The sequence below is a fragment of the Acinonyx jubatus genome, chromosome C2 (genome assembly GCF_027475565.1).
Source record: "Acinonyx jubatus isolate Ajub_Pintada_27869175 chromosome C2, VMU_Ajub_asm_v1.0, whole genome shotgun sequence".
NCBI lineage: Eukaryota > Metazoa > Chordata > Mammalia > Carnivora > Felidae > Acinonyx > Acinonyx jubatus.
Genome location: NC_069384.1, coordinates 67,385,332 through 67,412,986, shown reverse-complemented (window position 1 = coordinate 67,412,986; position 27,655 = coordinate 67,385,332). Strand labels below are relative to the sequence as shown.

Below are 27,655 nucleotides of genomic sequence, written 5' to 3'. Positions count from 1 at the left end.
TCCAGGCCCAGATCTTTGGGTTATGGCTCCCCTATCGTCCATCCCTGTGGGCCTTGGGGTTTATTGAGGGTTTTCTGGTGGAGTCCAGTAGAGCTGGCTCTCTTCTATTTAGGTCTCAGTTTGTTCATTTTGGCTTGTCCTCTTTTTTTTTAAGAAGGTTTATTTGTTTGTTTGTTTGTTTATCTAAGTAATCTCCACGCCCAACATGTGGCTCCAGCTCGCAGCTCTGAGATCAAGAGTCTCAGGCTCCACCAGCTGAGTCAGCCAGGTGCCCCTGTCCGTTTTGGCTTCCGATTGCTGGTGCCCATCCAGCCACTCTCTGCCTCAGTCTCTGGATTCTTTTCCAGAAAACCTCAGACTAACAACATTCGTTCTGGGCAGGCGGCTCTCTACCACCACCAACAACTATGCCCGCTTCTCTCCTACAATTCCTGTGGGCCCTATTCTCCAGCACGGTTGCTCTGTTTTATGTTCTGCCTCCTCTGCTAGACTCACTTTTCCAGCATGCTTCCATTTAGCCTCTCCTTTCCAGATTTATGTGCTGGCTCTGCACTTTCTACCTGCTTCTCTTAGTGTTTTAGAGCCAAGGCCTTCTTCTCCAGTCAGCCCCCTGGACACCTTCCCATTGTAGGAACCACCACAACCATCTCAGGATTCCACAGATGAAGAAAACCAGGCTCCAGGCTTTCCTGGGGGCCTGATACAGGCCAGGCATGTGGGAGGCACCTTATACATCGTATCTCGCTGAACCCTCACAGCATTCACCCAGTTTTCATGTAGGGACACTGAATGCCAGAGATTTAGCAGCTTGCTCAAGATCACACAGTTAATAAGTTTCAAAGTCCTAGTTGTGCCTAAATCCCGAGTGTAGGCAGTTACCCACAAGACCAAGCTGCCCAGGTGGCCACCTTGCATGGTCAAGCCCATGACCTAGGCCTTGGGTGGCACACCTGGTGGTTTTTCTCCAAAGCACTCATCCTATTCCAAGGCCTGCACCCTGCTTACTGTCTTCCCTGTTTCCCCTGGTGGGAAGCTCCACAGTGGCTGGCTTCTCCTTTCCTAGCCCAGGACCCCCGGGAGGGTGAAGGAGAAGGATATGGCTCTGTGATGGGAGAAGATGGGGAAGGTTTCTGGGCTCTCCATCTTTGGGAGAGAGGGCACTGGGATGGGAGCAGGGAGGACGATGACCAAAATGGGGACAGGAAATGACTTGGGCTAGAAAAAAGAGAGATTGCGCTGCTGACTCTTTTGTGAAACACTGCTTCCTCCAAAGTTGTTACCCGAGAGTGTGCGGCAGAGGAAGCTGACTGCTGACAGCAGCAGCTGTGGAGGCGGCGGGAGCTAGAGGGGTGGCATTATCACCCTCCGGGGCGGGAGGGGGGGAGTGGTGTCTCCTGCCTGTTCTGGAATCTGTGTCTCTCACCACCCATCCCCCCACACACCCTCGGGCTCAAAACCCAGAAGGAGAGAGAGGGACAGACACCCCAGGAAGATGCACACACCCTGCCTCTCACACTCCTGCTCACATGCACACCCACGCGCGCGCGCGCTCATGCACACACACACACACACACACACACACACACACACACAAACTCTTGCAGGTCTCTCTTTTCTCTGTCTCCATAAGCATCACACCACTGCTCTCCGGTCCAGCCAAAGTTGGAGTATTTCTGGGATGAGCAGTCTACTCCATGAGGATAAATCATCCCAAACCATCCTCAGGCGCCTTTGAGGAAACTCAGGAGACAGATCCAGCCCTCTGTGGGGTGGCCCGGAGGACAGCCTGGGAGCTGGTGATTGGTGTGTCACGCCTGGGGCTGCAAGCTGTTTCCCGTGCTTTTGTCTGATGCTGGGAGCAAGGCTCAGCAGTGTGAGGGACAATCAGAGCTGCTCCGGCAGGCTGCTGCATCGTGTCCTGCTTTCCCTGTGGCCAGACTGAGCTGCCAGAGCCCCCAGACAGGACGGAGGTGTTTTCTGGCTAACCTGAGCAGAAGCCCGGGTCGATTTATCAGCAAGTGTTTCTTCCTGAAAGCAGTGGCAGCAGCCTTGGTCCCCTGGACTGAGAAACACTAGCAGGGACTCAAGCCCTGGCCCCTCACCATCCCAAGGAAGCCCCCCCCCCCCCAGGCCCTTTTCAGAGACCTGGGAGCTGGGTGTGCCTGTGGCCCTGGCTCTGCTCCTAGGCTGGGGCAGGGGTCGTGAGTGCTAGCCCTGGGGGTGAGGAGCATGAGAGCGTGGTTGCTCGCCTGGGCTCTGACAGCCGGGCTGACAGTGCTGGCTTCCCCAGGATTGCTTCTCCTGCCTAAACCGTGTTTGAGCCTTGGGTGTCCGCGGCTGAACTACTAGTGGTGAGTACTTGGACAGATGTCCCTTTTCATGTTCATTGGCCATGCCCTGCACGAGTCACAGTGGCTTGGCTCTGCAGCTTTATTTTCAGAGAGAATAGACATTAATTTGCCTCACCTCGTGCCAGCTGGGTGAGGTAGAAAATCTAGGGAGCAGGGCCAACCTGAGGCGGGAGCGTGGAGGTGAGCTTCACGCAACTGGGGCTGCAAGTGTTTTTTCTTAGGACAAAGAGGTCCCTGAAAGGAGAAGCTTCTCTCACTGGCTCCCTCTCCCGATTGGGTAGAGATGTACCTAAGCAGCGTGTGGAGGAAAGGCTGCCCCCAAAATGCCCGCTCCTCACAGGTGTTTCAGGCTTTGGGGCCAGCTGCACTCTTGCTGCCCAAACCCTGCTGGTTGAAGGGCTCAGTGAGGTTCCCCTTTTCCTATCTGGCCATGTGGCTTATTGCCTCTTCCCACTCTGACGTCATCATCCTGGGGCCATTGAAGAGGGCCCTTTAGTTTTTTTCCTTGCTCCCTCAGATCCGTGGGCTGCCTCCTGAGGGCCAGATTGCTGTCAGCACTCCCAGGGCAGGCCATCGGACAGCAGTAGGTCTCCCCCTCACATGTGCAGAGTGAGACCCAGCAAGTCCGGGGAGATGCGGCCTTGGGACCCTGGGGCTCTCTGTGGTAGCCCTGGTCCCTGCCTACCCCTCTAAAAGAGCACTGTCCTTGGTGGTTATGGTTATGTTCTCAGCGTGGGCTGCCTCTGGGAATAAGGAGGTCTGGGAGGCTGCCACATGCTGGATGAAGTCATACTTCCTATACTCCTATATGAGCCCTTGATTGTCTCTTTTGAGTCCACAGTCAAGTGCATGCTTTCTAGCTTTCCAAACATGTCTGTGATCATGTTTTCTGTTCCCTTGTGATTGCACAGTCTGCCTATATCTGCATAAGTGTCATACAGTGAATGCGTTTGGACATGATGACTTCTGAGGTCCCTTTGAAGAACATCTTTCTGGAGGATCACTGGGGGACAACTCTGTAACCCTATGTCCTGTTATACCTCGATCCTTTGAGGCCTATCTGAAATCCAAGGCATGGCTAGAGAACTGTGGTTCTGACTCATTTGAGAATTCTGAACTTATGATTCCAAAATCATGGCTTAGAGCTGGGCAAGCAGTGTGTATCACCTGTGTGTAAAACCTGAGAAAAGCAGGTTTTCTCAGCAGTGGTACCACTGAAATTTGGGGCTGGATGAGTCTTGGTGGGGGGGAAGGACTGTCCTGTGCCCTGTAGGATGTTTAACAGTATCCCTGGACTCTACCACTTTCGTTTGTGACACCAAAAAATATCTCCAGACGTTACCAAATTTTGCCCAGGGACAAAATGACAGCAGTTGAGAATTGCTGGTTCATGTTAATGCTGTGGCTTCTATAGTCTCTCCTTTGGCCTCATGGGACTGGGTCCAATGTGGCCAAGTGAAGTGTCGCATCCCTGGCCTAGGAATACAGACACCTGGGGTCTGGGCTTGAGTGATCTCACTCAGTCTAGGTGGAGAATCACTTCTAGCCCTCCCCTGTGTCCACCAACTTCCAGATTTTCTTGGTGGAAACATAGTGGTAAGGGTCAGTGGGGCTGGGTAGGGCCTCCCTTCTGTGGGGGATGAGGTCTGGGAAAGAAAACCCCGCTCCAGGATACCACCATTTCTTCCTGACATTTTCCCAAAAGCCAAAAGTGGCATGGGAGCCAGGATGGGTTCTGTACCCAGGGCAAGTGTGAATATGCACACATGTGCACGTATATATGCACACGCACTTGGTTGCAGCTTTCTGGACCCTGTACTGAATGAATGATGTGGAGGCCAGCCCTGCCTTGGGGAACTTGCAGAGTGAGATGGACATCCTATTACGTACTAATAAAGAGATAAACCAATCTAAAGGATTCTGTGCCTTGTTTGGATTAAGTTTCATCCTTCTAGGCAAATTACTTATGAGTAAGAACAATCAAGGGGAGAAGAAGGCTCTTGAGTTTCTTGGTTTATCAGAATCTCTGTGGGATCATGGTGGTCTTGCCCTTCATCAATCCAGGAGGACTTCATAAAGGAGGAGATATTTCAGAGCCTATAATGTGGGCAGAGGCAGCATGGTGCATGCGTGTGTGTGTGTGTGAAGCCCTTGGATCTTTTATCTGACAGTGACTCTGGGGGTGGGGGCAGGTAGAGAAGCTGGCTAAGGCATGTCCTTCCTTCCTCCTTGAGTAAGCAGGTGCCAGCCCTTTTTCTCCATGCCTCCCATCTACTCTGCTGAAACTTGTCTTCAGAGCTGGAAGGCAGACCCTCCCACCCCCAGCACAGAGGAGGGACTTACAGAAAGCCCCGTGCTGCAGAGAAATGATGGCCAAATTCTGATTTGTCGAATAGAGCAGAGAGGTGCTTCAGGTGACACGAACCAGCAAATCATCATCTAATCAGCCTGCTGAGCTTTGAAATACCTCCCGTGAAACATTTCAGCAGATTATATCTTCTAATGATGCTTGATTCTGGTGGGTAAGTTTACAGTCCCCAAACAAACAGCGTCTGAACTGCAGGGATGGGAGGGAGGTGGCTGCACAGTGTTGCCTGGCCTCTCTGGTCACCCCAGCTAAGCCACAGCACATTGTCCTTAGGCCCGAGTCTCCATGGTCTCCACCTAAGTACACAGACTGTTTTCCCCAGCAACTCTTTGGGAGCCTTTGACCTTCCCTTTTCCTGGCCCTGTCTCCCTCAGCAAGCCAGTTATTCTCTGAAAAGCCTGATGGGCATTGGAGAAGGGGAGAGAAATCTCATTATAGGTGGAGTATTGGGGCAATAAACAGCTCTGTGATCTGCAGCTTTTGAACTTATAGTGCTGTGATAATGCTCTGAGGTTTGCAGTTTTGTGGTCCCAAGAGGGAGCTGGGTCCCCACCTACTTTTCTGGTTTTTTTCGGGGCTGGCTGGTCATATAGGAATACAGGGCCCATGGGCAGGGCCAGGCCTGGGTTTATGTAACTTCCAGGGCTTACATGAGACTCCTCCGCTGTGGAACAGAGATAGAGAGGTGACTCGGAAGGACGGAAGCCCTCGTTGCTCCCACAGAGGGCACACGCCTATGTATGTGAGACTAGGCACAAATCAGGAAGCCCCATCCGGGGTCTTGGTGGGCCGTTTCGGGGTCAGCTTACAGGGGAAAGTCATGGCACAGCCCTGCACGTGGGACCTTTCTTTGTACCAGCGAGCCCTGGTGACATTAGGCAGCATCCCTAACACAGCCCCCTCGGGCCCACCAGCTGCCTCTGTGTGGCTGCTGGGAAACAGCAGGGCCTGAGTCTGGGAACTGAATGGGTGGTCATGAGGTTCCCAGCCCAGTTCCCTGAGTAGAGGTCAGACTCTGTCAGACTCCCAGAACATGTGCTCGTCAGATGCAAAAACCTTTTTTCCCATAGTGGAGCAGGGAGGGAGAGAGATGTGGAGAGATGTAGCATTGTGAAGGGGACTTCTGCCCATGCCAGTTAGCAACAGGAGCCCTGCTGGCCATCCCCACCTGGGAGTTACACTGAAAGCTTAAGCAGATGTGACTCCTCTTGAGGAAGTATACTGAGGGCAGAGCCCGCTTCTTTGGGAAGAGGAGGCTACATTCATTACGACATCCATTTCTTTATCCAACTTTTATAGAGCGCTAGCCAGCCCGGTGCCGGGTGACACCCTCTCCAGCTTCACGGAGCTCACAGCCAGGGGAAGAAGGATGGAGGCTGATTGAGACATGGTGGCCCTCACACAGCTGTGGGAGCCCATTTGAGGTCCAGATTAATTGGGTTTTTGGCTCTTCTCCCAGCAAAGCTTTCCAGGCCCCACCCCAAGGCTTTGGGGAGATAACAGAGTTGTGGGGTCAAGTCACAGCTGGAAGCAGTGGGGCTGCTCCCAAACTGCCAGGTCCTAAAGGGGCTTGTTAATCTCTGCCCCCCGGGGCTGGTAGGAGGCTCCTCGGTGCCCCTCTCTTCTCTGCTCTTGGTTAATTGCTTTCCACAATCTGTTCGCTCCCCACCCTGCCTTTTCTCCTCATGCTGCTGTCTGCCTGTCCAGCTTTGGAACTGTCACTTCCTCCCTGGTTGCCCGCTCCGACCCTCCAGTGGGACCCACGTGTCTGGTGTTCCTGGAGACTCTACCTGAACACGTGGAGGATAGAGGGAGGGGATATGTTAGATTTTAGCTCTCTGATATTTTTCCTCTCCTCAGCTCACCTCCACATTCTCCTATTCCACTAAGCTCAGGGCTCCGAGAAAGGGGCTGTTGGTACCTGGCTCTACCATTAAAGCATCGATGCTTGTCCATCGTATATAAAATGAAGGCCTGTTCTGGAACAGGGGTCCTCTTTGTGTGGTCCTCAGACCGGCAGCATCAGCATCACCTGAGTACTTGTTAGGAATGCAGATTCTCAGGCCTCCCCCTAGACCGCAGAATCAGAAACCTGGGGTTGGGGCGCGTGCACACCGCAGACCTGAGAACCACGGCTGGCTGCTCGCCTTGCAGGATGCCCTGCTCTGATCCTCCCCGCACACCCCCCACAGCAGCATCCACAGGTCTGCCCCAGTGACTTTAATAATGCCTCTCTCCCCAGAGGAGCAGAATGCCCTAACATCTCTCTCCCGCTGCTGGCATTTAGCCCATTGCTGAGTTAATTCAAGCAATACTAATAACCGGTTTGCTGGTGAGAAGACCTCTCACAGACCCCTAAATCCTACTCGCTGGGGTGCTGATAACAGGCTAGGAATCCTGTCTGGCCACCTGCAGCCATTCACAAAACAACATGCAAAAGGTCTGGCACTAGACTGGATTCTGTGATGATACCGAAAGAAATAGAACGTTTGTCCCTGCCCTCTGTGAACTGACAGTCTAAAGGGGGGACCAGTGCCACAGTCCACAGCTTTTAATACTGGCTTCCTCCCTCCTCCTGCAGGCCTTTCCCCTTGCTCAAAGCCTCTCTCCTTGCTTGGTGCAGACAGCTGGCATCAGTTTCCTGGAGGTCCTCAAACCCCTGCTGGTCAGGCTCCATCAGGTCACGCTCAGCATCCCGCTTTGCACTGGTTCTGTGAGCGGCTGGCCCCAGCTGAGACCTTTCCCGGCCTTTCTCTGGTCTCCAAGGAGCCTGCAAGAAATGCAGCCTGAGAAAACAGCCTCCCTTCCCTTCCCCCACTGCTCTGTTCTCCCTGCCCACTCCCCCTAACTCCCCAAGGCTCCCCCAAGCCTGCAGCTCCTTCACTCCCAAACTCATGTTTTATGCAGGAACATCCCCATTCTCATGGAAAGTGCAGCAAAGTTGGGGAAAGAATTCCAAATCTCTTTTGAAGAGGGCAGAGAGAATGCAGGGTTATGGGGTTAACCTCAGCTGAGAGTTTTTTCCTGGCTGAGTGGATGCCCTTCCGTGTGTGTGTGTGTGTGTGTGTGTGTGTGTGTGTGTGTGTGTGTCCCTTGTTTCTTTCTGTCCACCATTTGCATGGGAGGGGCGGGGTGGGGAGGGCAACACACACCAACACACAAATAGACACATGTGCACACATGTGTCTGGAGTGGGCCTCCCCTCCCAGTGCCCCATCCTGCCTCTCCTTCTGCTTTCTGGGGAACACCTGGAGTGTGGTATTTTGGATTTAAACATTCTCAGAAATTTGGGAGGCATGAGGAAAAGCGATTGAATGTTTTTTTTCAAATATTAGAAAGAAAATGAACATACATCTAAAACTTTCCTTTGGTGATCTCCCTTTGTTTTGAAACATCAAAAATGGCTGTATAGAATTGATTTTTTAAAAAATAAAATTAGCTTGCTGGGTATGTGAAATTGCTGCAGTTTATTCTGCTAATAATTCCAAGTTTCCCATTGTGAAGTGCCCACCCTTTCAGAAGCCTGGCATCCTTTCTCTTCTGATCGTTTTTAAGAAGTAGTAAAACCTTGAACAGAAGACTCCATCTACAATAAATACACTTAGAACAAGACAAAGGACAGTATTATGTTTTCTGGACTTGGTGCTGGGAGAAACAGAAAAGCACTTATTTTCAGAAAGGGAATTGTGGAAAAAAGAAGAGGGAGACCTTCCAATCTCACTGGATGCAGTTTGCTCCACAGAACTTTCTCTAAGCAGCCTGATCCTCTGAGCCCTCACCTTGAGTCATTCTGGATTCTTCCAACCCTGCATTTTTGTGGTCTTTCCAGAGTCTTGAAAACTGAAGATTTGCCTAGTTGGAGACAAACTTCTCTCCTTTTTCACATATTAATTCATCTCTTGATTTGCAACATGTTTTTCCAAGTATGGCTCCATGTCCGTTACGTGCAATAAGATATTTTGGGGGGCAGATTGGAGCCATAGGATGGCAAGCAAGGCCACCATGTTGGGGGGATTTGCTTGGGACCCCCCCCCAACCCCGCTTTCCCTAGACTCGGGCCTCCACTGATAACCATCACTGTCTGCAGCCCTGAGCAGCTAGGGCATGGTTTGTGTTTATTTTAGTGGTTCTGTTAAGCGCTGTGGCTATTCCCCTCCTGCCTGCCTGCAAATCTGCCTCTGAATCCTGGACTCAGGGCTTCCACAACAATTTGAGTTGCTGGGGACAAAATTTTTCCCATACTTGATTAAAGTAATTTATTTTACTTTCCTCTGTACTTATAAGTGGAGATGTACTTGGATTCCCAGGAACAATTGATTTTTCTGGAGGAGGTCATTGAGAAAGGAATGTCAAACAAGGCACATCATTATATGCAGACGAAAAGATTGATACAGTTCGTTTAACATAAAATCTTATTGTGTAATTTTTAGAAACGGTTTGGAAACGTAAAAACACTCCATCCTCAACACTTTATTCATGCTGAAAAAGTTTTAGAATGCCAAAACATATTTGAAATAATCTGTTTCAAAGAAGTCCTTGGGACAAAACAGAGGGGGAATTTTTTTTTTTTTTTTTTTTGCTCTACGTGTTTCTTCCAGGCCTTCACATTTTCAGTCTTGTCTCTGGGGAATCTCCTGTGTTCAGCAAATTTAGAATGAAATCTACTTTCCTCTTCCCTCCTCTGCGGCGTCCTTTGTCATTATTCTTAAAGAAAAACATGTGTGATACACCCAGAATTCCACTGTGGCTTTTGGTTGGAGCAGAGGAGTCCAAGAGTGCTGGAGATAGCAAAGAGATAAAGACCATAGATGGATATAAAGAGACATGGACACATTGGCAGCCCCCAACTGACAAAGGGCAAAGAAAGAGGACTTTAGGAGTAAACCCAGACACCCTCCTAACAGTGAGCCCATCCCCAAGAGGAGGGTCCACTCTGGGCCTTTGGGCCTACGTTTGCAGCTTCCAGTACCTGGAGGACAACCCTATATGAATGAGCCTATGGGAGCCACTTGGGGAGCCAATGAGAAGGGAGGGGGGAAGGTTAGTTGGAGAATTATGGGCAAACCCTCTGAAGCAAAATACTGTAAGATGCTAAGGGTGGCTCCTATCAGCCCTGCCAGCTGTTTATTTATTTACCTCTTTTCACAGCAGGACATTATGAAGCTGATGAATTAATGCCTTTCTAGGGCCAAACCCTGAGGGTGACCTGCCCTTGTTTCTCTCTCCCTCCCCCTCTTTTCCCTTCATATACCACATTCCCTGCCACCCCCACCCCTCTTCTTCACAGCGGTGGTAATGGGGGGAGTCATGTTAGCTACCATTTATTGAGCAGTTACTAGGTGCCTGGCTGAGATGAACTGCCTGAGTCTTCATTCTTTTTGGTAAACTTGAGTACTTTGAACCTTTAGGGGTTAAGTGGGGGCTATGGGCCCCTTCCCACCTCACTACCAGGTTGCCGTGAAAGGCAAATTCTCTCTATATATAGATAATTCTCAGTCCAAATTCTCTCTCTCTGTATAGATAATTCTTAGTCCAAATTCTCTCTATATGTAGATATTTATTAGTAACCCAGCACAAAACAGTCACATGACCTCTTCTGGAAGCTCAGGGAAGTGCTAACTCTGCCCTTTTAAGTGGGCCAGCAGCACCTGGCCTGAAATGGTCCCTTGAGACAAATGTCACAGGGTTTAGCTAACCATTTGGTGCAGGAGCCTGAACCTTGGAGGAGATGCTAAAGAAGTTGGGGTTTTCCACCCCAAAGAAGAACCCATAGGGAGGGGGGCCTGAATGATGATTCAAATGACTGATTATTTTTAACACTATGATGATTTATTTTTTCCTTTTAACTTTAGTTGAGATATTAGAAAACAAAGATAGAAAACCACAACACAGATGTTTTAGTAACAAGTTATATTAAGGTTAGTGCCCTACACCACCACCCAGGTGGAGAAAAAGACCTTTGGTAACCACTCTAGAAGCTTCTCTGCGTTCTGATCCCAATCTCCCTGAAAAGGTAGCTCAACTACCTGTGTGTCTTTATGGGTGGTTTTTGTTTCCATGATGATTTATTAGAGGAAAGAGACAAAGCCTCTGCTTCCTGAACCCAGAACAACCCATAATTCATTGAACCTACAGCAGAAAAGATTGAAGTGAGACTACAAAAAGAATTTAGAAATCTAGAAATCAGTGACATGGAGATAGAGGAAGAAAATCCATGCAATGATTGAGATGTGGTTCTGGCTGGGGGCAGGGAAATAGAGGTCACCCCAGTCTGGGGGCTGCCCTCAAAGAATTAGGCTGGCTGGGTGCCCCTTGCCTTTTCTTTCCTTTCTTCTCTTTTTTAAAATCTTTATTTACTTTTGAGAGAGAGAGAGAGAGAGAGAGAGAGAGAGAGTGTGTGTGTGTGTGTGTGTGTGTGTGTGTGTGTGTGTGTGAATGGGGGAGGAATAGAGAGAGAAGGAGACACAGACTCTGAAGCAGGCTCCAGGCTCTGAGCTGTCAGCACAGAGCCCGATGCAGGGCTCGGACTCACCGACTGTGAGATCATGACCTGAGCTGAAGACAGGCGCTTAACTGACTGAATCACCCAGGCACCCCAACCCCTTGCCTTTTCTGATCAGCAGGAGATTGAGGAGGCTCTGTGTGTGGTGGTGGGGCGGGGGAGGTGGAGACGGGTGGTACCTCACCCCACAGTGCCCTGACTGGCTGGCCTTGGAGGTCACCTGGTGTCGTGATCCCTTCTTCTGATCATGCTCTTCAGAGACATGCTCTTCCTCCTGAAGCCTCTAATCCTGCCTTAGCCCGTCAGAGAGAGTGACTCTTGAAAGAAAGAATGAGCAGCTGGGGGACAGGCCTGGGATCTGAGCCCACCCCATTCCTGGGTGACCAGGGCAGCCGAACAAACACACTTTGGCCCCGGGCCCAAGGGACACCAGGCAAGGTGCCTGGAGGAAATGGGGCAGTGGAATAAGAGGAGAGTGAATGGCCTCCCTGCTTTCCCTCCATTCAGTGTGTGGTTTCCATGGGGCCCCAAGTGTGTTTATAGGCAGCAGACCTGAGTGGGGGGAGCCCTGGGGACCGGGCTGCAAGGCTGCAGGGACAAGAAAAGGAAGACTGGGGGGTGGGCAGGGAGGGCGGGGGCACTTGAAAAACCAAATGAAAAGTTGGCTGTCGAATGCTTTTTGCCAACCATAGTCAATTCTTAATTATCCCCGTAATGGGAGGGAGCAGTGGCAAGAATGATTCAAAGCAGCAAATAATCCCAAACCATTTAAGCTACATGATTTTTAAAAGAGAGAGAAGGAGATTTCCCTTCCTAATGATGTCTGGCTCAGGCTGATGTTAAATGAGGGAAGTATTAACAGCGAGCTCCCCAGGGATCAAGGCTAGAACCAGTCTTATTTAACATGTTTATAAATTATTTAGAGTTCACATTTCGTGATTTTGTGAACGGATGCTGGGAGGGGGCTGTAAATCCTCCCAGAAGCCAGAGGAAACCCTCTTCCAGGGATTATGCACTCACTGGAGGGAATCCCCGAAGTGGGAAATGAAGAAGAGATTGGAAGTGTTAGGCTAACCAGGGCAGTCTCATGGGAGGGCACTGGTCAAGAGAGACTCCCACATCCCCCAGCAAGCCTGGGGCTTAAAAAAGAGGAGCATGAGCCTCTGCTCTAGAGCACTGAATGGCTGCCAGCTTCTCCCTGAATTAAGTGCATGAAAGGCCCTCCACAATGAGGTCTCAACCTTCTCTCCCATCACTCCAGCCATGCTCCTGACATTAGGAACAACAGCCTATAGGGCCTGGTGACTTGCCACAGTCACATGGCTAAATGCAAAGCACTTGGAATTGGACCCAGAATTCTGACTCAGAGACTTTATCCATGCATATTGCACTGAATCCTGGCTGACTCCCAAAGCCGCACCTCGGTTCCTGCCTCATCTCCTGTGTCTGCTGTCAGGACTCTGTTGATCTCAAGTGCCACCTCCTCTGAAGAGCTGTCCCTGCTCTGAAAGTGCTCTCTCTCTTTCTCTTTCTCTGCTCAGAAAAACCAGTGGCTGATGTGCCTCTCTTATGGCTCATGTCAAGCTTTACCTGTGTGACAGCTGTGGCGTTCTTGTCTCATTCTACCCAGACACCCTGGAACTTCTTGCTTAGTCTGTCCTCCCTGTGGAACCCCCAGGACAGTGTCTTGTCATTGGCCTGTGCTGTCCAGGGGTTACTTGAGTAGAGAGGATGGAACACCCCCTGGAATGGAGGTAGCAAGTTAGAGCTGACTGTCGTAGGTCCGGCTAGGTCTCCAAAACCCTGGTGACCTCATTTCCCGACAGAGCACTTGTCTGTCGGTTTTCACAAGAAGCTGTCCAATGCAAACTGTCCACACATGAGCTCAGGCTGAGGTCAAGTCCTCTTTTTATTGCACATGCAACAGCTCCCATGACTGCATGGCACCTGGTCCCCCTGCCTCAGCATCACCTGATGTACTCTGCCCGAAGGAATCTCTGCAGGGCCTGGGACTGGCATTGTGACAAGCCCTTCTCGTGTCTGTAATGCACAAGGAGGTCTGTGCATTACCTAGAGGTAATGCTCCTAGAGGACAGAGGGCAGCCCTCTGGGATTCGTGGAGGTCACATGGAGGAGAGTGTGTAAGCACATGCACATTTATACACATGGATCTGCAGGAGCCAAGTGCATGCACATGTCCGTGTTTATGGGTGCCACTCTGGTAACTGGGCCCATTCTCAGTACATCATGCCTTCACAGTGCCACCTGCTGACATGTCTTAAAAAATATTTTGGTGAGGGGGCACCTGGCTGGCTCCGTCAGTAGAGCATGGGACCCTTGATCAGTAGAGCATGGGACCCTTGATCAGTAGAGCATGGGACCCATGGACTCCGTCAGTAGAGTTCAAGCCCCACACTGGGCGTAAGGCTTACTTAAAAAATATATTTTGGGGGCATCTGGGTGGCTCAGTCAGTTAAGTGTCCAACTTCGGCTCAGGTCATGATCTCATGGTTCGTGGATTTGAGCCCCAGCTTGGGGTCTGTGCTAACAGCTTAGAGCCTGGAGCCTGCTTCAGATTGTGTGCCTCCCTCTCTCTCTCTGCCCCTCCCCCGCTCATGCTCTGGTTCCCTCTCTCTCTCAAAAATAAATAAACGTTAAAAATATTTTGGTGATACGTGCTACAGTATGGATGAATCTTGAAGATGTTACGCTAAGTGAAATAAGCCAGTAACAAAAGGACAAATACTGTATGATTCCACTAATATGACGTACCTAAAGTAGTTAAATTCATGGAGACAGAAAGTAGATGGTTACTAGGGGCTGTGAGAGAAGAGGGAATGAGGAGTTAGTGTTTAGTGGGTACAGAGTTTCACTTAGAGAAGATGAAGAAAGTTCTAGAGATGGATGGTGGTGATGGTAGCAATGTGAATGTACTTAATGTCACTATACACTTAAAAATGATTAAAATGGTAAATTTATGTTATGCATTTTTCACCACAATAGAAAAGTATAGTAATTTGAGCCATTGCCCTGCCCCTGGGAAAAGCTGTGCTGGCTAGAATGATCAGCCTTGCCTTGACCTTGAAGCTCTCCAGAGAACGTGGGATTTCCACTGCCCTGCCCAGCATCCCACACCCCTGGAGACAGGGAGACCTTCCTTGAGTCCTTCAGATCGACATCACAGTAGGTCATCCTGGGATGAGAGGGGTTTGTGTCATGAGACTGGCCTAACAAAACAGAAGGAAATGATACTTTTTCACATGGGGGAAGCCAAAGGCAGAGTCTCATAGAAAATGCGGATGACATCAAAAGCTTCCGAGTGATGAAATGTCAGGTCAGCTGGTGCGTGTGGCCCCAAACAGTGTCAGCTCCACTTTACCTCAGATGTATGAGGCCATTTAGGGAAAATAAGTAAAGTCATGTCCACAAGTTGGGATATGCCATTGGTCTGACACAGCCCAGCCAATCTAAGAAGCTGTTGGAAGTATTTCCCTAAAGGCTTTGGCCTTATGCGCTGGTTTGGACAAAAAGACTAGCCAAATAGCCAGGGGTTACAGCGAGGGAAAGAGCACGGCATTTGGTTCTGACCTCAGCAAAACCAGACATGTAGCCTGTTGTTCTTTCATGAAGGGATTGTCTTTTCGAGGTGAGACTGAGTCTACCAGGACTGCAGGACAGGAAGGAAATCGGGAGGTGGGGACCATCCGCACTGTGAATGCCATCTCCCTATTAATGCTGTGGTTGAGGTGACATATGGACTTGATCTCCAAGTCCCTGAAATCAGAACGAGGATCTGGCAAAAGGCAGCTTTCGCACAAACGTGAGTAAGTAAGTGCTATTTACATGGCAGGTAGTAAGTGTATGTGGAACTTGTAACCCCCAGAGGTGGCATAAGCTAAATATAGGAATAGACTCAGGGAGAGCGCAAAAATGTTCATGGATGACAAGCCATAATGGGTGGTCAGGGAAGCCAGGCTGCAGGGCCAGCTTCTGTGGTCTGTGTCAGGTGGCGTGGCATTTCCAAGTGCTCTGAGAACTAAGTCTGCCCCCTGGCTTCGGTTCTCATTTTTCCTATGCTCTTTGCCTTGTTTTGTCCTTGGAGCAGTGGCTGTCTCTGGTCATCCTCTCTAGGTGATAGCCCTTCAGAGACTTAAAAATTTTGATTGCCCCCTTAACTCCACTTCCACCGATATTTTGTTCCTTTTCCAGTCTGTAGAGTCCCAACCCTTTATCCTTTCTTTTTGAGGTGTTCCTTGCACCCCACATCTCCCTCTGAACCCCCACTCCCAGCCACTATGCAATATCAGGACCAGCTGAAGAAGTCAGAAGCACCTGGGCAGGATGACTGGAGGTGAGGGAGCATGGTGGCTTTGAGATCCCAGGAAAGGGGCAGAGACAGAGCAGCCTAGAGCTGCAGGACATGGTAACAGGTGCCGAATGGGCCTAGAAGAAGGAACAGTCATCAGCTTCCTCTCCTGCCCTGTGCTTTCCCTCACCCTTTGCCCAGTTAGGCTGATCACGCATTTATGGAGTACCTACACGCTCCATGGAGAGCTGGGGGTGAATGAGTCTCCTGGAATGGAGCCTGTGTCCTTCCTCTGCAACCCTGCAGAGCCTTACTCTGGGCCTCATGGCTGAGGCTTCCATTCCCCTAATATATTACTCTGAGAAGCTAGTACTGGGAGACTGGCTAATCAACCGCCGAGCTTCTCTGCCTGCCTAACTTCCTTCACTCCCAAGCTGTTACCTATTTAGCTGTTAGGTTTTCAGGGACATAACTTTGACCCATGGTTTATGGGAGTCCATTAAAAAACAAGCTGTGTTATAATGGGCTTCTACTGTCCTGGATCAATTTTCCTCCTTTCTGCAGAAAAGGAAGAATGCTGGCTGGCTGGTGTTTGGGAGGCTGCGATCCCGCAGCCCGACACCCAGCCTCCCCCGCTGGCCTGTGAGCATTCAGCTGCTCACTTCCCCAGCCGAGTGAGTGGTTCTTTTCAGGGGCAACCGACTGCACAGATTCCTGAGCCATGATCTCATCGGTTCATGAGAGGCTGAGCACGTAGACTCACGCTGGAGAGACGGGGGCATTCTAGGGTCTGAGTGGGGTTCGGGGAGGTTCAGGTTCAGGGCTTCACTCCTTAGGTTAGTTCCAGGGCTTGGGTAGGCATGGTCTTGCCCTCTGTCTTCCATGTCTCTCTGCACATGCTGCTGTGGATCCCCACCTGGGGCAGGACTAGCTGGCAGGCTTCCCATCCGCCATTCGCTGCCCCCACACCAGAGCCCCCAGCACACAGTCTTGCAGGGGCAGTCTCGCCCTGGCTTGGACATCTTCCTGCCCACACTGTTGCTTGCAGCGTTCCTTTAGTTGGCAAATATTTATTGAGCTCAAACTGTAGTGCTTCCCAAAGTGGGCCCATGGAGCTTTGGGATTGGAACCATCTGGAATGATGGTTAAAATTCTGGCTCCTGGGCACCACGCCAGACCTAATGCATCAGAATCTCTGGGTGGAGCCTGGGGATCTGCATTTTAATCAGTTCCCCCAAGTGATACTTTTGTGCCCTAATGTTTGAGACTTGCTGGCTGTAATGGTTAATTTTGTGTCAATGTGGCTGGGCCATAGTGCCCAGATATTTGTTCAAAAACTATTCTGGATGTTTCTGTGAAGATGTTTTTGGATGAGATTAACATGTAAATTGGTGGACTTTGAATTAAGCTGATTGCTCTCTATAATGTAGGTAGGCCTCATCCAATCAGTTGAAGGCCTGGATAAAACAAAGACTGATCTCCTCTCAGCAAGAGGGAATCTGCCAGCCCACCCTGCAGATTTTGGGCTTGTCAGCCTCTATTATCACATGAACCAGTTCCTTAAAATAAACACCCCCCCTCAACACAGACACACAACACACAGACACACACACACACACACACACACACACACACCCTATTGGTTCTGTTTGTCTAAAGAACCTTGACTAATACACTGTTTTGCTATGTGCAAGGTCCTAGCCGTCATAGTCACACTTGGGCAGATGTCAGCTTAAAGCAGACCCCTGCCTGGCTCTGCCCATCAGCCCTGGCTTTGTAGGCACATGCTCTGAAGCACCAGAGAGACTGACTGGGCAGAGCAGTAGTTGCTGTGGCCCAGCCCTGACTCTTCTCTGGGTGGAGGGTCCTGACCCTGCTGCCCTCCACAGGACAGGGTTTAGATATTACTGCCAGATTTAGCAAATGCAAATATAGGATGCCCCATGAAATTTGAATTTCAGATAAGCAATGAAATATTTTAGTGTAAGTATGACTCATGCAGTATTTGGGACATACTTATACTAAAAGAATTATCTGTCATTTATCTGCAATTCAAATCTTACTGGGCATCCTGTATTTCATCTGGCAACCCTATAACAGCTCTGCACACTTTTCTCTGGAGCCTGGAGTCAGCGACTGGTTCTTGTTAATTATATTCCCTTCACAAAGGGCTTTCTCTGATGTGATCTCATTCCATCCTTACAATGATAGGGAGGCAGAGCAATCCTATCCCCATTTCACAGTAGGAACTGAGGCTAGGGGGCTGTCAGAGGTTCCCAACTGAGATCAGAGCAGCCCTGGCTGCACAGTGGAACCACCTGGAGGGATTTTAAATCACTCCCATGTATGTATTTGGGTGATGTGTATGATGTCTGCAATTAACTTTGAAATGCATCAAAAAAACAAAATGGATGAATGCATGGGTAGAAGGATGATGAATAGATAGATATGTGGTAAAGCAAATACAGCAAAACATTGATGATAAAATCTAGGTGATGGGTATACAGGTGTTCACTGTACAATCTTCTAACTACTTGGTGTGCTTGAAGGTATTCATAAAAGGTTGGGAGGAAAAAAACCTGGATGCGTAGGTCCCATCCCAGAGCAATTAAGTCAGAATCTTCGCAGGTGAGGCCCAGGCAGCAGGATCTTTTCAAAGCTACCCAGGTGATCTGATCTAACCCCTCACTTCTCACTGTGCACTGGGCATCACCTGCAGGATACAGGTACCCTGCATCAGTGGTTCCCTGATGGAGAGTGCATCCGAGTGTGGAGAGCTGCTTAAAGCAAATTACCGGCCTCATTCCCAGACTCTAGTAGGTCTGGGGTGGGGGTGAGAATTTGCATTTCTTACAAGTTCCCAAGGGATACAGATGCTGCTGGTGCAGGGACCACACTTTGAGAAGCACTGCCCACACACACACAGCCAAACACAAGATGGATAAATGCTAGTATAAACTACACGCCACATCTGTTAGCAGAGGAAGCCATTAGCTGTGTGGGGGTCAGAACAGGTTTTGCAGAAGAGCCAGCATTGTCTGTGAGCCTCGAAAGATGGAGAGGTTTTTGTTGGAGGAGAGTGCAATCTAAACAGAGGAAACAGTAGAGGTGGGCAAGTGCATGGGGGGTAGCTGGATTTGGGATGAGCTGGGGGAAGTGGGGTGGAGAGGGAGTGGCCAGAGAGGAGGCAGGAACGGTAGCTCATGCCAGATGGATTTGGATTTGATCACGTAGGCAGTGGGAAGCCGGTGAAGGTTTATTAGCAGCAAAATGATGTGACCAAATCATCGCCATAGACTATTGTTCTGGCAGCTCTGTGTAGGACAGATTGGGGAGGAGAGATGAAAGATAGGCAGTGTCCTTAGGAGGCTATTGTGAGCATCTGCAGTGAGCGATGTGGAGGGTCCGCATAATCATGACACTAATAATGATGATAAAATAACGGCTAACATTTATCGAGTGCTTTCTAGGTGCCAGCCAGTGCTATGTGCTTTTTGCAAACATTCTTTTTTAATCTTCACAACTGCCCTGCTTGGTCTTACAGACGAGGAAACCAACTCAGAGAGGTTAAGGAATGTCCAGGTTGAGATTTGAACCGAGGGCCATGCATTTTGTGTGAGTGTTCACACAAAGGCAAGGGGGGTGATGGGGAGGAGCAGGAGGCCAGCAGGTCCCTACCTTGGTCTCCACTTCTGCAGATAGTCATCCATGTCCCCTGGCTCGAGGCCTCATTCACTTCCCTGCTGAGGCCGAGGCCTGAGACGGGAGAGGTGCAGCTGGGCGGGGGAGCAGCCATCACTGTCCCTCCCCACCAGCTAGCAGCACTGCTTTCCCGGCAAGCAGAGGCTTAGCTGTGCCTCCCTCCACCCTGCCCCCCTGGCCCAGCGCCCACTCTCTGTGCCTCCTCGTCCAGTGCTCCCCACAGCTGCCTGCAAACCACACCTGTAGTCACTTAATTAAAACTTCTAGAAGAAAAAGGACATTGCTCCCTACTCCCTTCTGTGTCCCCGCTGTTCTTGAGCCTGAGCAGCAGACACTTCTAGGCACCTTCCCAGAATTCTTGCATTTCAGATGTTCCTCCAACAGGCCCGTACCATGGCCACTCTATACCCAGGCAGTTCCATTACTGAAAAGGAAATGGGGCTGGGGGCAGGACCTGTAGGGTGAGTAATAAAGTCCTTATAGAAGAAAAATGCCTGCAAATAGTAAGCCTGTTAGCTGTTATTCTTATTATAACTGGGCTCCATGAATGCAGAGCTTAGGGACTTTGGCACCAATGACCAGGTTTAAAGAGAGACATTCATTAAGCACTGGAAGGGCTTTGTCAGATCTTGACCATCTTTCTGTCTCTAAGAAGGGCTGCTTTTATACCAGGTCAGAAAGAGCTCACTGTACTTCTCTTAAAGACCCCCCTCCTCTCCTCCCATCCCCTGGCCCAGGGCTGAAGCTCTCTGTTTTGCCCTCCACAAAGCTCCCAGCCTTGCTCACCTCCTGGATACTGTCCACCTGAGAGGTCTTTGAGCATGGGCCCTGTCCTGCCCCCCACACCCAAACGAGAAGGACCTGCCTCATAGGTGCCTGGGGCTGGGGCAGCAGTGAGGCTCTTATTGTACCTACAGAAGCCTTGTAGGCATCTGAGCATGTGTGCGTGTGTACGTGTGTGTGCACAGTTGAGTGTGTACACGCGTGCATATTCACATGTTGAGCGTGTGCGTTTGGGGCAGTGGTGGTGGTGCAATCCCAGACCTGGTCTTCATTCAGACCCACTCTTCACCTGTTTGTGCAGGAGAGATGGGGCTCACCTGGCAAGGGAGGGTGACGGAGGCATTTTCTGAAAAGTCTTCTTGCTAGGGCTAGACAGCGGGGCTATGTGTGCCCTGATTGCGTCCCAGCCTCCCCTCCCCATCAGCCAACCACCTGTGAGCCTTCCTCCTCCCTGGGCTGAAGTGTGTAGCATGTGTGGGGAGCAGATGGGGGCTGGTGTCCCTGAGCTCTTTCTCCCAGCTTCCCTGAGCCAACCATTTGCTGCCAGATGGATCTGGGTGCCGATGGGGCGTGCACAGGGAATGGCAGCCGGCTCACAGCCAGCCCATGGCCTTGCCCCAATGAGTTGGGACACAATTATGTTCTGGAAGTTTGGGAATCTGAGCTGGCAGGATCCAGATCACCAGGAACTGAGCCTGGTAAAGAAAACTCTCAGCCCTCCAGGAGGAAACCCTGCTGGAGTCGCTCCTTGCCTCTCCCTCCCCTAACCTGGGCTCCACACTGTCTGCCTTCCCTGGGAATGTGCAGGGATACCAACTCTGCATGAGCACAGACTCCAGTCTCTTATCCCTTCGCTGTTTTATTTATTGCACGAACACCACCATAACAGCAATAACATAAACCAAAGAAAAAAATCTCCCTCCATTTCGTGACCTTAACAGATGAGCTGTTCAATTTTCTTTGTTCCCTTATGGTCCCTGTTCATATTACATCGCTCCTGCCTTCCTCCTCCACCCCTCTCCACTCCTTCCCTTCCTTCCTTCCTTCCTTCCTTCCTTCCTTCCTTCCTTCCTTCCTTCCTTCCTTCCTTCCTTCCTATAAGAGGAAAGGGGGCAGACTCCAGCACCTTCTGCATGCTGCCAGGCTCTGCCCTGCTCACCTCAAGGTAGGGGAGAAGACACACCTGCAGCACAAAGGGTTGGATGCCCTCCTTGAGTGGCTGCATCCTAGAAGCCGAGCTGGAGCAGCTTGGGCACCCTGGGCTGGAGCGCTCATTGGCTGGCTTCCCTCAGGGGTCTGGGGACCCAGGTCCACTTGGCTCTCCCAGCTCTGACTGGGAGACTGGGGGTAGGCAGAGAGAGGACAGAAATGTAAGGAGCACAGGCTGGATTCAGGGAGGCTAGGGATCCAGGCTGGATGAATACTATCATGTCTCTTTCCTGCCCTGGTCTTAGGACTATTCACTCCCCAAAGGGGGTATTTAGAGTGATTTTTCTGGAGACGTTGGGATTCAGTCATTTCTAGCTCCCAGATTTCTGAATCAAGGTGTGTGGATGCTCTGAATTACCTGTCATCCAGAGTAGGGGCTCTCTCGGTTTCAGGCTCAGCTCAAGTTGCTCAGAGCCTTATGCAGTGTGAACCATCAAGGCTTGACTTGGGGAGAATATTGTATCCAAGGTCTGGCAAGGTACAGCAGGGGAGGGCAGATCTGGGTTAACTTCACATTCTGAGCATTTAGATCTGTGGTGGCTCTCAAGGCCTCCGACTTCTCATCTGTTAAGTGGAAGGAATGACAACCCTCCTGCAGACTGCAAAGGGGATCCAATGGGGTCATGGCTATAAAGAGCAGCACAAGCCCATCAAAGGAAAGGGGATATGTGTGATCCTTGACACCAGCCTTTCCGCTGAGTCAGTTCACCTGCACCCAAGCCAGCATCCTAACCACTCTCACCAACTCCTGGGGACCTCTCTCCCCAGTGCTGGACCTATTAGCCTGAGGGCATGAGTGGGATCATCTGGAGCTAGTGGGTTAAACAAAGAGCTGAATGAAGTTGAATCATAGCCCATAGCGCAGATAATGCAAAACAGTGTGCAACCCTTGAACAAATTTTGTTTGATTCAAGTTCCGAGGATGGCTAGTCCAGGCTGAGTGTTGCACATACACAACTGGATGAACAGGGAGGTCCAGCGTGTGCCGGGTGGCAGGGAAAACAGCTGACACGCTTCTCATGGGGCACCAGCACCCTACATGTTACTGTGTGGTTTGGAGTTGCGTTGATTTGGACATATCATCCGTTAAGTCAATGCACACTCTTCACAATGTCAGTGCACAGCTCCACAATGTGTTACTGCTGGTTTCCTGGAAATACTGGAGAATGAGTACTGTAGAAAGGTCCCACCAACTGCTATCCTATTCCCTGTCATCATGAACAGCAGAGTAAGAAGCTTCCCATTGCTCTAGGAGGAAGACAAATTAGACCCTGGAAGTACTTTCTGTCTGGAGAGCTGAGGAACTCTTCTCCAACCGTCTAGACTGGAGAAGTGACCTAGCCACAGTGGGTCTCTCAATGAAGTCATTCGGTTAATAGGCATTTGTTGAGCACCGACTCTATTCATGGTGGTGCTACCACATCCACAAGCATTTTGTCTTCCTGCCAAGTCAAGGAAAGGAGTTGTCGTGATTGCTATTGTTGCTGTTGTCATCATCCTTCTTTTACAGAGAAGGGAGGCAGTGGGGCCCAACGATTCAGGGCACAGTGCCTGGCCCTGTCCCACCTGGGATTGTGCCCGTTGACTATTTCAGGGACAGAGCCAGGGTTTTGCATGCAAAGTCCACGCTGTTGTCACCACACCCCACCCACCTTCCCAAAAGCCTTGGGGAAGGCTTCCTCTGCAGAGGCACGACACCACCCACGCAGCAGTGTGTGAACACCTTCCTCATTGGGCATTCAGGATGGGAGACTCACATTCATTCATTCATTCAACAGACTTCGGGGCTGGGGATCCAGAGATGAATATGACATTATTCTTGTCAGATTTTAGCAGACCTGTTAATATCTTTGCTTCTCAGCCCACACTGGATTCAGAAAACATTTCCTATCAATTACCTTGAGCAGAATTATCACCTGCCACATTCTCCTTCTCAAAGCTGGCTGCTTTATGAGTATCTAAACTTTCAATCATGAGTGGGCACGTTATCTAAAGTCCCTTTGGCTAAGACCAAAGATTCCTTACCTTTTGTTCCATCGTTCAGTCATTCTTTCATTTAACAAATAATTCAGGGTCTACACGTTACGTATTGTGTGAGGAACTGGAGATACAGTGCTGAGCAAAAAAGACATGGTTCCTGCCCTTTGGGGTTTACAGACATTAACCAGACAATTCCCCCATCCTGCCCTGATGTGTCCCCAAGGACTAAGGTGCTTTGTTCAGGAGTGTCTTCAGCAGGCATGGCATTCCTAGGGTCCTTTGCTGCCCCAGGGTCAGCCCATCCCATCTGGGAATGATAAGCCACAGGGCAGTACCCAAGGACCAAGTGTTGGTTGATCCCTCCCTTTGGAGGGAGGAAAAGGATGCCTATAACTCCCCAGGTCTCCTGGCTTTTGATCCAGCCCTTCTTATGAGAGTTGCCCCAATGGACAGAGCTCAGAGGATCCTCTGAAAAGAAGAGGCCATTCTGTTCACCTCCCAGAAAGAGGACAGAAGAGGGGCCTTATGTCCTCTGTGGAGTTTGTTGGCTTGGCAAAGGGGGCACTGGAGTTAGGCTGATGTGGATTCCAGGCCCAGAACTGTCACTTCCTAGCTGTGGGGCTGAAGCAAGTTGTAAACATCTCTGCACCTTAGCTCTTCAGCCATAGTGGGGCAATAATCGCTCCCTTCCAGGACTGCTGCAGCCATTAAATGAGATCCTATTCATGAAAGTTTCTGATCCATGTTTGCCATTTATTAGATGGGTGGCCACCCTTCCTTCAGTGTACAAATGACTTTCAACTTCTTAAGGACATGATTACCTCTGGAGCTGACACTTACTGAGAAAAGCCTAGCAAGTATTAGAAGGTAAGGACGTATCAGGCCCTCTGTTGTAGGACCACTAGGCCAGAGCAGTGGTTCCTGAAATGTGGCCCTGGACTCGGCAGCACCTGGGAACTTGATAGAAATGCAAATCTTGGGCTCCACCTCAGAACCACTGAATCAGAAATTCTGGGAAAGGGGCCTAGCAATGTCTTTTAACAAGCCCTCCGGGTGATTCTGATGCCTGCTAAAATGTGAGAACCTCTGGGCTGGAGACTGCAAATCGGCTGTCAGGGGGCCAAATTCTTCTACAGATGTGTTTTGTTTGGCTTCTGTCATCAGCTGGAGCTGAATAGCAGCTGCCCCTGAGGAGTGGCTGTGTCCTTTTGAAGGGGTTACAGTCTTCACTCTGCTGCTCCCTTCTGCGTTATACCAGCTGGCCCCACTTACTTGGCCGCCCAGCCCCTGTCGGCAGGCATCTGAATTTGCAGCCAGGGCTCTGGGTCAGGGGACTGTGTAGATCCGACTCATGGAGAGGCAGCAGCTCTGCTTCAGCTGCTCCTGAGCATCAGGAGGTCAGGAGAATGCCCAGAGATGCTGAGCCACCCGGCCCAGCAGGAAATAGGAACAGGGTAGCGGTTTTCTCCTTCCCCAAACCAGCAGTCAGGTCCTGCTGATTTCACTTCAGGATTTGGTTTGAAGTGTTGTGAATTCCCAGCACATCATACACACCCACATTCAACTGTAGGTCCAAAAATACCTTCCGCAGCCAAATAGAGATGATTTTTACATTCCCCACTACCTTGGATTATCTGCCTGGCTGCTCTGTGCCACCCCCGCTATTGGCCCAGCTGATGAGCAGTGACTAGAAAGTGATGGGTAACGTGGAGGAGCAGAAGGGCCGGTGCCTCCAGCTCCCCAGCAGTGAGCAGCTCAGCTAGGTGTGGGGACTTTGTCCGCCCCAGAAGTATCAATACAGGTGGGCTCTGGGAAGGCTGGGAGGATGGGGGCGGGGGGCTGTGATGTCTGGGGGATGGAGCAGGATGGAGGTGGAGCTGGGAGCTCTCATTGCTGAGGCTGGAACAGAGAAGCACAATTGAAAATGGACCCAGAACCCTGCATGGAGTAGGATGGGATGGGATGGGATGTGGGGCGGATGCTCTGGGCTGTGGGAGAGGAACTGAGCTGGACTCAGCCTTGGACACGGGTGCAGAGGAGACTCAGGAAGCTTCCCTGTTCTGTACCCCCATGCCACTCCAATGCCCGCCTTCCTTCTAGAGGGAACACCCCTCTACAGGAGCCCCGTCTAGAGACAGGAAGCAGGCTGGCTAAGAGCACAGGCTTTGGCATCAAACGGATCTGAGATCAGATCCCAGCTCAGCTCACTGCCTGTATGACTCTGGACAAGCCACCCAAACTCTCTGTTTTCTCACCTGTCAAAAGTCAGTAAAGCCTATTTTATAGGCATATGGTGAAGATAAAATGAGACAACATTTGTAAAACAATTAGCACACTGTGTCATAGAATAAAGAACACAAAAAGCTTACATATAATTATAATTATCAGAGAGCAGAAACTATGTATTTTCCACCGGAAGACCTGGTATTGAATTTTGGCAAGCTGGGGTCATTGGTGAGGAAAATGGATTCGGATGTAAGCATTAATAAGTGAGCAGAAGGTCATGTAATTCTCAAAAGAGGAGTCCTCCAATGAAAGAGACACTGTCCTTCCCCAGTACTTGGGGCCCATGGCATTTATTAGGGCCCTTGATAAGTGTTGGTTCATGTAGCAGAAGAGATGCAAGAATGTCCTGTTAGTGATGGGTACCAGACACTGATGAGGTCACTGAGAGATGTGGTTAATGTGAAGTGACCCCTCCCCTCCTCAAATCCAGCTGCCTTGGAGTGGGGAGAAGCTATTTTGCCTAGAACCTGGGGAGAACGAACAGAATTACCTCAGATGTCCACACAAAGCATTATTAACCTCAGGAAGATCCAAATTTTTACCTGCTTTCCCCCTGCCCTTTCTTACAAAGAAATGATATTTCCAATTGCGTTTGGTGTGGGGTTTAGGATGCAAATAACTGCCCTCTTTTCCAATCTAAAAGGGACAGTTCTTGGGCGAGGGACGCCTCCGGCCCTCTCCGCCCCACCCCCACCCCACTGCTAGATCACCCCCAGGACCACTGTTCCTTCTGACCCAGGTTCATTGCTTCTGGGGAGACTAGCCCTGAAAAAAGGGCCTGAGGTGGGAGATTAGCATCCATGCATTTCTGGTTCTGTCCAGCTGTGTAAGTGGCTTAGTGAAAACTAAAGCAACCCGTAATTATCACAATTATAATGAGCAGGGAGAGCACGGGTGCAGAAGTATAATCCAAATTAAACTGCGAAAGGGAGTCACACTATCCCCCAAGGCTTTTTCTGCACAAATACCGTGTGAGTCTATGAGCCTAAACATTCCTGGGGGCCAACCCTGATAATCGGGTGACACGGAGACCATTTGATTTCTGGATTCACAGCTTTCCAGGAAAACACTGTGGGGCCTTGGAAAGGATGCACACCTTTCCTTGGAGGAGGGAGATGCAGACACCAGCCCTGGCGAAGGTTCCAGCCCTGGCAGGGGTGGAGGTCTGGGCCTGGCCCACACTTTGCCTTGCATACAGGGTGCGGGGAAGAGCCCCAGACCAAACAATGTGTGCAGTTTAGTCCCGACCCCAGCTCACTCCTTCCCCTAGCTCCTCGTCAGCCCTCCTCTGCAAAGCCTCTGAAGGGCTTTTCTTAGGGCAGTTTCCCTAGAAGCGGAGCCTGACCTGGGATTCTTGTGCAAGGGATTAACTGGGAGAGCCCTTGTAAGCACCTGAGAGGAAAGCAAGATGGGACAGAAGACAAAGCCAGGTGAAAACGCACTGTCCGGGGAAGCCTGCCTGATCCCACTGGGAGCTCTGGGGTGTGAATTACGCAACAGAAGTTGGTACATCCAAGACAGGGGGCTGGGCTTTTATACTTCTGTGTCAGTCGTGATTGCCCCCTAGTCTCCCAGGCGTATCTCCACGAGGCGACTGCCCTGGGCTCAGGGCCAGCCTCTCGAGAAGGTTGCTGGGACATGGGGGATGGGTACCCTGGCCCAGGAATGGGGGTCTGGGCAAGGCGCCAACAGCACCTGCTACACAGCTATTCCAGTCCCACATCAGTCCTCTCCTCTTTCTCTCCTGTGAAAAGCCACATTAATTAAACTCAAGAAGTTCCTCGTGTACTTCTGAAGACGATATAGAGGTCATTTGTGGGGTGCTTGTAAGAGGGAAGTCTAAAGTTCTTCTCTAGCCTAAAGTCTACAAGATTGCACTCAAAAGTGAATAATTATTGGGATAATTCTTCCAAGACTAATCACACATAAAGGCTTATTTTAATAAACATTCTTACAATGAGATTTCGTGCTGACTTGACTCCCAAAAGGGCACTGCGAAACAGCTTTTATTATTATTCCCATTATACAAACTGTTGCTCAGAATGTTTATGTGTTTTACATAAGGTGACTCAGCTAAGTCAAAGTAGTCCATTTCTAACAGTAAAGTTTCAGGTGGTACTACAGACATCTAGGAACTGTTCTTTTTAGGGGAGCTCTTTCCTAAAAAG

At 50.2% G+C, this 27,655-nt stretch overlaps 1 protein-coding gene across 5 annotated transcripts in view; it reads left to right on the top strand.

Annotated features, from left to right (window-relative positions):
- The window catches only part of SEMA5B (semaphorin 5B), a 117,268-nt gene that overhangs the window by 32,600 nt on the left and 57,013 nt on the right, over positions 1–27,655 (top strand). The window contains exon 1 of one of the 5 annotated variants that reach the window (XM_053220944.1): positions 1,562–2,351. The exons of 2 other annotated variants lie outside the window; for them this stretch is intronic. The gene's annotated coding sequence lies outside the window, so the exon portion shown is untranslated. Of the gene's footprint in view, positions 1–1,561; positions 2,352–27,655 lie in introns of those variants that run through there. 2 more of the 5 variants (XM_053220943.1, XM_027061001.2) reach the window with 2 other exon arrangements.